The sequence below is a fragment of the Procambarus clarkii genome, chromosome 33, assembly GCF_040958095.1.
Source record: "Procambarus clarkii isolate CNS0578487 chromosome 33, FALCON_Pclarkii_2.0, whole genome shotgun sequence".
In the NCBI taxonomy this organism is placed as follows: Eukaryota; Metazoa; Arthropoda; class Malacostraca; order Decapoda; family Cambaridae; genus Procambarus; species Procambarus clarkii.
The window spans coordinates 9696332-9708381 of record NC_091182.1 but is presented as its reverse complement, the minus strand read 5'-3'; positions in this window follow the sequence as shown (position 1 = coordinate 9708381).

The window sequence follows — 12050 nt, the reverse complement described above, 5'->3', positions numbered from 1 at the left end:
GTAAGTAAAATTAACAACTCGTAGAATTCTCCTGTACTAATAATTCATCTGTGCATTAGGCTAGAATTCTCACGTCACCTGACGCCAGTATTGCGTCAGATTTCTTTACAGTAAAACACATTATATTCAATTTGTGTGAGAATTAAATACGATTCTCCATAATTAAAGCATTCTGTATAACAACTGATTGCAGACGAATTGTTCTCTAACTAAAAGCCGAATAGAGCTTTAGAATCATAGCGTCTACCTCGCTTTAGTGTTAACGTCATTAATGAATGCCATGGGAGACATTAATTCCTCTCCCTTATATGTTTACTATTCTTAAATAGTTAAATAATAATATTTCGTTCCTCTAAATAATAAACCCGTCCAGTCTTTAGAGTTTCAAGCGCGAATGCGAGAAATATTAATGTTCAAGACAATAATTTGTATTGTGAACGTCGACTCGGCGTGGGTTGGGGGACGCCATCCTCAGTCGATACGCGGACACGTCCAGAGTCGGTACGTGGACACGTGCAGGGCCGAAAGGAGGCAAAGCTGCTTTTACCGTACTCACAAAAGACGCTATTGTCCAGCAAATAGGACAAGTGTGTCCATCCACAGATGAAAGCCGCCACTGTGAGGCGTGAACGACCTTGCAGATAATATCTTCAACTAGTGCTGGTGTTAAAGGAGGGACCCTAGACTTGGTTCCTGACGACACGTGATCAGCCAGCTTGAAACGCATCAATCCAGGATAGGTTCACCGGAGCCTGGGATGCGACATTACGGCAATCTTAATACTTATACAGTGCCCACAGCTAAGTACCCTTTATTTGATGCATCATTTACAGGTTTATTAATAGCGGGGTGATTGCGCGTCACGCGGCGAGATAACACCTAATAACAGGTGATTAGAATTCCATCTGTAGATATCAATAATCTTGAATATGAATTGAGTAGTTAAATCAATTGCTACTGGTAGTTATTTATCTTGCAGCTCGAGAGACGAATTCCTCATGCTGCCTGCTCCATGTTAACTGTGCCATTCGTCAGTGTACCAGACTTGGAGATTAAGAGGACTTCCAGGGTTATCTAAAGGAACCTACTACAAGCTAAGGCTTATTTCTTTTTTTCCATATTCTAGCAATTTGATACATTCAGAATGTTCAACATAATGTGTGATTTACTGTAACTCATTACTATGCTCATATTCATGTCCTTCTTTATATGAACAATATTATATTCAGCATTATTTATAGGATTAGATTATTATTAATAGAATTAGTGAACGAACCACACTGATTCCTGGACGTACTGACCTCCAGTAATAACCCCCCAATGTAGGTGTTTGAGGTTTGTTTCTTTAATAATACAGCCCATTAATAATTCTTATGATCATATTGTCTAGTCATATCCATAGTCACTGGTTTTCTCTAGAATTGTATCTAATGATCTGAAATTCTCAGTTTCCCTCTTTACTTTAAAAGCGGGTGGTCCTTTGTAATTTGATTTACTATTTTAATTATTAATTAATCAGAATCAAGCCCAAATATCCCATATATATATATATATATATATATATAATATATATATATATATATATATATATATATATATATATATATATATATATATATATATATATATTATATATATATGTCGTACCTAGTAGCCAGAACGCACTTCTCAGCCTACTATGCAAGGCCCGATTTGCCTATTAAGCCAAGTTTTTCGGAATTAATATATTTTCTCTAATTTTTTTCTTATGAAATGATAAAGCTACCCATTTCATTATATATGAGGTCAACTTTTTTTTTATTGGATTTAAAATTAACATAGATATATGACTGAACCTAACCAACCCTACCTAACCTAACCTAACCTAACCTATCTTTGTAGGTTAGGTTAGGTTAGGTGGCCGAGAAAGTTAGGTTAGGTTAGGTTAGGTAGGTTTGGTAGTCGAAAAACAATTAATTAATGAAAACTTGGCATATTAGGCAAATCGGGTCTTGCATAGTAGGCCGAGAAGTGCGTTCTGGCTACTAGGTACGACATATATATATATATATATATATATATATATATATATATATATATATATATATATATATATATATATATATATATATATATATATATATACATATATATATATACACATAATATTTCTATATATATTTATATATATATATATATATATTATGTATATATATATATACATAGGGAGGTGATAGCCGAAGCTATTTGAACCACCCCCCCACCGGCACTCGGATGGTAATCCTCGGAAAACATTGAGAGAAATGATTCTATACCCTCTGGGAAATCATTTACATATATCAGAAACAGTATTGCTCCAAGGACTGACCCTTGCGGGACTCCACTCGTGTGTGTGTGTGTGTACTCACCTAGTTGTACTCACCTAGTTGTGCTTGCGGGGGTTGAGCTCTGGCTCTTTGGTCCCGCCTCTCAACTGTCAATCAACAGGTGTACAGGTTCCTGAGCCTATTGGGCTCTATCATATCTACACTTGAAACTGTGTATGGAGTCAGCCTCCACCACATCACTTCCTAATGCATTCCATTTGTCAACCACTCTGACACTAAAAAAGTTCTTTCTAATATCTCTGTGGCTCATTTGGGCACTCAGTTTCCACCTGTGTCCCCTAGTGCGTGTGCCCCTTGTGTTAAACAGCCTGTCTTTATCAACCCTGTTAATTCCCTTGAGGATCTTGAATGTGGTGATCATGTCCCCCCTAACTCTTCTGTCTTCCAACGAAGTGAGGTTTAATTCCCGTAGTCTCTCCTCGTAGCTCATACCTCTCAGCTCGGGTACTAGTCTGGTGGCAAAACCTTTGAACCTTTTCCATTTTAGTCTTATGCTTGACTAGATATGGACTCCATGCTGGTGCCGCATACTCCAGGATTGGTCTGACATATGTGGTATATAATGTTCTGAAAGATTCCTTACACAAGTTTCTAAAGGCCGTTCTTATGTTAGCCAACCTGGCATATGCTGCTGCTGTTATCCTTTTGATATGAGCCTTTCTTGATATCACCTTGCATGTGTGTGTGTGTGTGTGTGTGTTTGTGTGTGTGTGTGTGTGTGTGTGTACTCACCTAATTGTGCTTGCTGGGGTTGAGCTTTGCCTCTTTGGTCCCGCCTCTCAACTGTCAATCAACTGGTGTACAGATTCCTGAGCCTACTGGGCTCTATCATATCTACATTTGAAACTGTGTATGGAGTCAGCCTCCACCACATCACTTCCTAATGCATTCCATTTGTCAACCACTCTGAAACTAAAAAAGGTCTTTCTAATATCTCTGTGGCTCATTTGGGCACTCAGTTTCCACCTGTGTCCCCTAGTGCGTGTGCCCCTTGTGTTAAATAGCCTGTCGTTATCTACCCTATCAATTCCCTTCAGAATCATGTATGTGCTGATCATGTTCCCCCAAACTTTTCTGTCTTCCAGCGAAGTGAGGTTTATTTCCCGTAGCCTCTCCTCGTAGCTCATGCCTCTCAGCTCGGGTACTAGTCTGGTGGGAAACCTTTGAACTTTTTCCCATTTCATCTTATCCTTGACTAGATATCGACTCCATGCTGGGGCTGCATACTCCAGGATTGGCCTGACATATGCGGTATACAAAGTTCTGAATGAATCCTTACACAAGTTTCTCAATGCCGTTCTTATGTTGGCGAGCCTGGCATATGCCGCTGATGCTATCCTCTTGATATGGGCTGCAGGGGACAGGTCTGGTCTGATGTCAACCCCCAAGTGTTTTTCTCTCTCTGACTCTTGAATATCATCTCCAAGATGATACCTAGTATCTGGCCTCCTGCTCCCTACGACTATCTTCATTACATTACATTTGCTTGGGTTAAACTCTAACAACCATTTGTTCGACCATTCCTTCAGCTTGTCCAGGTCTTCTTGAAGCCTTCAGCAGTTCTCCTCTGTCTTAATCCTTCTCATAATTTTGGAATCGTCAGCAAACATTGAGGGAAATGAATCTATATCCTCCGGGAGAGCATTTACATATATCAGAAACAAGATAGGACCGAATACAGAGCCCTGTGGGACTCCACTGGTGACTTCACGCCAATATGAGGTCTCACCCCTCACCGTAACACTCTGCTTCATATTGCTTAGGTACTCCCTTATCCACTTGAGCAACTTACAAGCTACACCTGCCTGTCTCCCCAGCTTATGTACCAGCCTCTTATGCGGTACTGAGTCAAAGGCTTTCCGACAATCCAAGAAAATGCAGTCCCCCCATCCTTTTCTTTCTTGCTTAATCTTTGTCACTTGGTCGTAGAATTCTATTAAGCCCATCAGGCAAGATTTACCCTCCTTGAATCCATGTTGGCGATTTGTCACGAAGTCCCTTCTCTCCAGATGTGTTACTAGGGTTTTTTCTCACGATCTTCTCCATCACCTTGCATGGTACACAAGTCAAAGGTACTGGCCTGTACTTCAGTGCCTCTTGCCTGTCACTCTTTCTGTATATTGGGACCATATTCGCCGTCTTCCATATTTCTGGTAGGTCTCCCATCTCCAGTGACCTACTATACACTATTGAGAGTGGCAAACAAAGAGCCTCTGCACACTCTTTCAGTACCCATGGTGAGATCCCGTCTGGATCAACAGCCTTTCTGACATCCAGATCCAGCAGGTGTCTCTTGACCTCCTCACTCGTAATTTCGAACCCTTGCAAGGCCGCCTGGTTTACTTCCCTTTCTCCTAGCAGAGGGACATCACCTTGTTCTATTGTGAAGACCTCCTGGAACCTCTTGATGAGTTCTTCACACACTTCCTTGTAATTCTCTGCATACCTGTCCTCGCCTGTTCTAAGTTTCATTACCTGTTCTTTCACTGTGGTTTTCCTCCTGATGTGACTATGGAGTCGCTTTGGTTCGGTCTTGGCTTTGTTTGCTATATCATTTTCATAATTTTTCTCTGCTTCTCTTCGCACCCTAACATACTCATTTATGGTTCTCTGGTATCTCTCTCTGCTTTCTGGTGTTCTGTTATTCCGGAAGTTTCTCCACGCCCTTTTGTTCAGTCCCTTTGCTTCCATACATGCCCTATTATACAATGGATTCTTCTTTTGCTTCTCGGATTTTTCCCTTTGGGGCGGGATGAACCTGTTTACTGCCTCCTGACACTTTTGGGTGACATAGTTAATCATATCTTGTACAGACTTATCTCTGAGTTCTGTGTCCCAAGGTATTTCCCGTATGAAACGTTTCATCTCCTCATAGTTCCTCTTTCGGTATGCCAGCCTATTGTTTCCTAGATCTTTTATGGGGGAGATAATTCCTAGCTCTACCAGGTACTCAAAGTTTAATACACTATAGTCACTCATTCCCAAGGGTGCTTCGATCTTAACTTCCCTTATATCCCACTCATTTAGGGTAAATATTAGATCGAGCTTGGCTAGTTCATCTTCTCCTCTCATTCTTGATGGTTCCTTGACGTGCTGGCTTAGAAAGTGTCTTGTAGTCATGCCCAAAAGCTTAGCTCTCCATGTTTCTGGTCCTCCATGTGGATTTGTGTTCTCCCAGTCTATTTTCCTGTGGTAGAAGTCTCACATTATTAGTAGTCCAGAGCCATTCCTGCTGGCAACAGAAGCTTCTCTCTTTATTATCTTAATGGTGGCCATGTTGTTTCTATTATATTCCTTTCTGGGTTGTCTGTTATTTTGTGGTGGATTATATATGACTACGACTATAATTTTTTGTCCTCCAGTTGTTATGGTACCTACTATGTAGTCACTGAAACCCTCACATCTCCGAACGATCATCTCCTCAAAGTCCCAGCCCTTTCTTACCAGTAGAGCTACACCACCTCCACCTCTTCCTTCTCTCTCTTTCCTCATAACATAATATTCCTGTGGGAACACTGCATTTGTTATGGTTTATGTTAGCTGTGTTTCTGTGAGTGTTATTATGTCTAGGTTTTCCTCTTGTACCCATTCTCCAAGCTCATTTGCTTTATATGTAATTCCATCTATGTTAGTGTACATTGCCTTGAGGCTCACTTTCTTCTGTCTCTTCTCAAATCGCCTCCTTGGTGAGTGTTCTGCTGGTGGGGGAAACTGTTCCATGGGTGTGAGGATTTGTGAGGTGGATAACATTGTCTCAGAGGATATTGGATACTGGGGTGAGGGGCAGGGGCTCAAGTAAAGGGTGCGGCACAGGGAGGGTATGGGATGAATAGGGAGGGAGGACCAGGAGGAAAAGGGGGGGGGGACATGGCAGTAGGAGGGGAGGGATAGCAGGGTGGGAATTGGGGTCTGGGGGGAGCATTTGAGTGGGGGCAGGGAAGGTTTGGGGTAGGGGGGGGGGGTTTCTATGCAGAAGAGGGTGGTGTGGTTGCCCTCCTCCCTGGTACTCACCTAATTGTGCTTGCGGGGGTTGAGCTTCGGCTCTTTGGTCAAGTGTTACTGGTGTTACTGGGTAGCTGGTTGTGGGTTTCCCCCTCACCTCTGGGGATGATGTGTTGGGAACTGTGAGTTCCTGGTTTTCCCCTCTCGCCCTGCGCTTCTTCCTTGCTTCTGTCGCCATGGCTCTCTCCTCCCTTGTCATGTCCCTCTGAAGGAATATTTTTTTTTAATTCTCCCACCTGTTGCAGGTGGTTTTTCCTTGTCAGAAGCATCTCCTTTGTGTTCTCATTTGCAAACTCTGTCTTTAACACACGGTCTCGGTCTATGTTGTACCAGCCTAGCCTGAAAACTTTCTCAATTCTATGCTCATCCCCTTCCATTCCTAGTGCCTTCAGTATTTCATTTACTGCTGCGTTGTCCTTATCATTCCACTCTGTTCTGTTGGAGCCTCCCTGCTCTTTAATACCCACAGCTACCACTGACCTTTTTCTCTCTCGAGCAGCTGGCTAGTTGAGCGTGCCGCTTCCTGTGAGTTGGCTGCTTTCCTGGCCTCCTCCATCATTGTGGACATTACTTCAGAGTTATTTTTTTTTATCATTTCTGCAAATGTTGCTTTTATGGTAGCAGAGTACTATTTCCACCTTCCCTCTGGATGATTTTCTGAGTCTCAGCATCAACACTGTCCTTGAGGGTTCTAATCTCCTCTTTTGCTGCTGTCAGCTCTCTTTTCAGGTTGCTTATTTCATTCTTGATTTCCTGCATCATTCCCTGCATCTCACTCTTGATATCCTCCAAAAGCTGGGTGAACATTTCCTTCATTTCGTCACCTTGACTTTTCCCTGTTCCCCTGTTTCCTCTGGCCATCATGCTTGCCCCTGTTCCTGTTATGCTGTGATAGGATTTGTCAGTAGGAGGGCAAGCAGGGTGAGAGAGAGAGAGAGAGAGAGAGAGAGAGAGAGAGAGAGAGAGAGAGAGAGAGAGAGAGAGAGAGAGAGAGAGAGAGAGAGAGAGAGGGAGAGAGAGGTAGAAAGAGAGAGAGAGAGAGAGAGAGAGAGAGAGAGAGAGAGAGAGAGAGAGAGAGAGAGAGAGAGAGAGAGAGAGAGAGAGAGAGAGAGAGAGAGAGAGAGAGAGAGAGAGAGAGAGATGGTGGGAGAGATGGGTGAGAGAGAGGGGTTAGAGAGAGGGGTGGGAGAGTGGGGTAAGGGAGAGGGGTGAGAGTGGTGTGAAAGAGAGGGGAGTCGAAAATAGTTGAATAGTGGGGTGAGTAGTGAATAACACACACTGACTTTGTGTGTTTGTGTGTGTACTCACCTAGTTGTGCTTGCGGGGGTTGAGCTCTAGCTCTTTGGTCCCACCTCTCAACCTTCAATCAACAGGTGTACAGATTCCTGAGCCTATTGGGCTCTATCATATCTACACTGGAAATTGTGTATGGAGTCAGCCTCCACCACATCACTTCCAAATAAATGTGTGTGTGTGTGTACTCACCTAGTTGTGTTTGCGGGGGTTGAGCTCTGGCTCTTTGGTCCCGCCTCTCAACCGTCAATCAACAGGTGTACAGATTCCTGAGCCTATCGGGCTCTGTCATATCTACATTTGAAACTGTGTATGGAGTCAGCCTCCACCACATCACCCCCTAATGCATTCCATTTGTCAACCACTCTGACACTAAAAAAGTTCTTTCTAATATCTCTGTGGCTCATTTGGGCACTCAGTTTCCACCTGTGTCCCCTTGTGCGTGTTCCCCTTGTGTTAAATAGACTGTCTTTATCTACCCTATCAATTCCCTTCAGAATCTTGAATGTGGTGATCATGTCCCCCCTAACTCTTCTGTCTTCCAGCGAAGTGAGGTTTAATTCCCGTAGTCTCTCCTCGTAGCTCATACCTCTCAGCTCGGGTACTAGTCTGGTGGCAAACCTTTGAACCTTTTCCAGTTTAGTCTTATCCTTGACTAGATATGGACTCCATGCTGGGGCTGCATACTCCAGGTTTGGCCTGACATATGTGGTATACAAAGTTCTGAATGATTCTTTACACAAGTTTCTGAATGCCGTTTGTATGCTGGCCATCCTGGCATATGCCGCTGCTGTTATCCGCTTGATATGTGCTGCAGGAGACAGGTCTGGCGTGATATCAACCCACAAGTCTTTTTCCTTCTCTGACTCCTGAAGAATTTCCTCTCCCAGATGATACCTTGTATCTGGCCTCCTGCTCCCTACACCTATCTTCATTACATTACATTTGGTTGGGTTAAACTCTAACAACCATTTGTTCGACCATTCCTTCAGCTTGTCTAGGTCTTCTTGAAGCCTCAAACAGTCCTCTTCTGTTTTAATCCTTCTCATAATTTTAGCATCGTCTGCAAACATTGAGAGAAATGAATCGATACCCTCCGGGAGATCATTTACATATATCAGAAACAAGATAGGACCGAGTACAGAGCCCTGTGGGACTCCACTGGTGACTTCACGCCATTCTGAGGTCTCACTGTAACTCTCTGCTTCCTATTGCTTAGGTACTCCCTTATCCACTGGAGCGCCCTTCCAGTTACTCCTGCCTGTTTCTCCAGCTTATGCATCAACATTTTATGGGGTACTTTGTCAAAGGCTTTCCAACGGTTCAAAAAAATGCAGTCCGCCCATCATTCTCTTTCTTGCTTAATCTTTGTCACCTGATCGTAGAATTTTATCAAGCCTGTAAGGCAAGATTTACCTTCCCTGAACCCATGTTGATGGGTTGTCACGAAGTCTCTTCTCTCCAGATGTGTTACTAGGTTTTTTCTCACAATCTTCTCCATCACCTTGCAGGTTATACAAGTTAAGGACACTGGCCTGTAGTTCAGTGCCTCTTGTCTGTCACCCTTTTTAAATATTGGTAATACATTAGCAGTCTTCCATATTTCTGGTAGGTCTCCCGTTTCCAGTGACCTACTGTACACTATGGAGAGTGGCAAGCAAAGTGCTCCTGCACGCTCTTTCAATACCCATGGTGAGATTCCATCCGGCCCAACAGCTTTTCTCACATCCAGCTCCAATAGGTGCTTCTTGACCTCATCTCTTGTAATTTCGAACCTTTCCAAGGTCACCTGGTTTGCTGCCACCTCTCCTAGCACCGTGACTTCTCCCTCCTCTATTGTAAAGACCTCCTGGAACCTTTTGTTGAGTTCTTCACACACCTCTTTGTCATTCTCTGTGTACCTGTCCTCGCCCACCCTAAGTTTCATCACCTGTTCCTTCACCGTTGTCTTCCTCCTGATGTGACTGTGTAGTAGCTTTGGTTCAGTCTTGGCTTTATTAGCTATATCATTTTCATACCTTTTCTCAGCTGCTCTTCTCACACTAACATACTCGTTCCTGGTTCTCTGATATCTCTCTCTACTTTCTGGTGTTCTGTTATTACGGAAGTTCCTCCATGCCTTTTTGTTCAGCTCCTTTGCTTTCATACATTCCCTACTATACCACGGATTCTTCCTTTGCTTCTCTGTTTTTTTCCTGTTGGGCTGGGACAAACCTGCTTACAGCCTCCTGACATTTTTGGGTGACATAGTCCATCATGTCTTGTACGGACATGGTTCCGAGTTCTGTGTCCCAATGGATATCCCATAGGAATTTTTTCATCTCCACATAGTTTCCCTTTCGGTACGCCAGCTCTTTGTTTCCCAGTTCTTTTTGGGGGGTGATAATTCCTAGCTCAACCAGGTACTCAAAGCTCAATACACTATGATCACTCATTCCCAAGGGGGCTTCCAACTTAACTTCCCTTATATCCGACTCATTTAGGGTAAATATCAGATCAAACAAGGCTGGTTCATCCCCTCTTCTCGTTCTTGTCGGTCCCTTGACGTGTTGACTTAGAAAGTTTCTTGTTGCCACATCCAGCAGCTTAGCTCTCCATGTGTCTGGGCCTCTATGTGGGTCTCTGTTCCCCCAATCTATCTTTCCATGGTTGAAGTCTCCCATGATTAGTAGCCTGGATCCGTTCCTGCTAGCCACAGAAGCTGCTCTCTCTATTATATTGATGGTGACCTTCACAGTTCTGAATTACCATCTCTTCGAAACTCCAACCTTCTCTTAGTAGCAAAGCTACACCACCTCCTCCTCTCCCTTCTCTCTCTTTCCTCACTACATATTAGCCCTGTGGAAACACTGCGTTTGTTATGGTGTTTGTTAGCTTTGTTTCTGTGAGTGCTATTATGTCTGGGTTTTCTTCTAGTGCCCATTCTCCGAGTTCACTTGTTTTATTTGTAATCCCACCTATGTTAGTGTACATTGCCTTGAAGCTCACTTTCTTCAGTTCATTTTCTTGTCCCTTTCTTGGCGAGCATTCTGCTGGTGTAGGAAGCTTTTCCATGGGTGAGAAGATCTGTGAGGCGGTTTGCAGGGTCTCAGAGGAGTTTGGGGTGAGGGGTGGGGGTTTCAGGGAAGAAGGGACAGGTAGGGTGTGGGTTAAGGAGATAGGGGGGACATGGAGGATACGGGGTGAGGGGGAGGAGGGATAGGGAGGATATGGGATGAAGGGGGAGGGGGGACAGGGGAGGAAATGTGGGAGGGGGGACATGATGGGAATGGGGAATGAGTGACAGAGTAAGAATGGTGGGGGGGGAGTGTTTTGGGAGAGTGGGAGTGGTGGGGGGGGGGGAGTGTGTTGGGAGAGTGAGATGGGGGGTTAAGAGGTGGGTGAGGTGTAGTCTTCAGATTACGGCAGGGGATGGGGGGGGGATTAGCGGCTTATCTGGGTTTCCAGTGAGCTCACAGTTGCTGTCCCTGTTACCTGTCTACCACGATTGTATTATTACGATTGTATTATTCAATGGAATGCAATAGTGTCTTGATATGATATTATATAAACCTTGCACACTGTTGGAGACCTATGAGAGACACTTACCAGTCAGCCCCTCACAAGCACTCTAGGCGAATACACGGTGTGTCGTGGGAAATCCTGTGAGATCTTCAGGTCTCCACGTGGGTCCCGGCTGATGCGACTGATGCTGCCTCAAGAAGTCGATCTTCACTAGCTATGTTCTCTAAATTCACTACGATAATTCACCACGAGATGTGATCAATGTGTTGCATTACAATGCCACTGTTTAATTTACACTGTCCCGATTCTCACTGCACAGTACACCCGATCCCTTGACCCTATTATTCCCTCGGTTAACGCGGACCGCTGACCCTACACGTCTGCTCTGTGTGTGTGTGTGTGTGTGTGTGTGTGTGTGTGTGTGTGTGTGTGTGTGTGTGTGTGTGTGTGTGTGTGTGTGTGTGTGTGTGTGTGTGTGTGTGTGTGTGTGTGTGTGTGTGTGTGTGTGTGTGTGTGTGTGTGTGTGTGTGTGTGTGTGTGTGTGCGTTGGTAACAAGCACCTAGTTATGTTGGTAACAAGCACCGCAAGCACCTAGTTGTGCTTACGGGGGTTGAGCTTTGGCTCTTTGGTCCCGCCTCTCAACTGTCAATCAACTGATGTACAGATTCCAAAGCCTACTGGCTCTATCATATCTACGTTTGGAACTTTGTATGGAGTCAGCCTCCACCACATCACTGCCTAATGCATTCCATCTGGTAACTACTCTGACACTGAAAAAGTACTTTCTAACGTCCCAGGACCTCATTTGGGTACTCAGTCTCCACCTGTGTTTCCTTGTTTGCGTACCACTCGTGTTAAATCATTTATCTTTATCTACCCCTGTC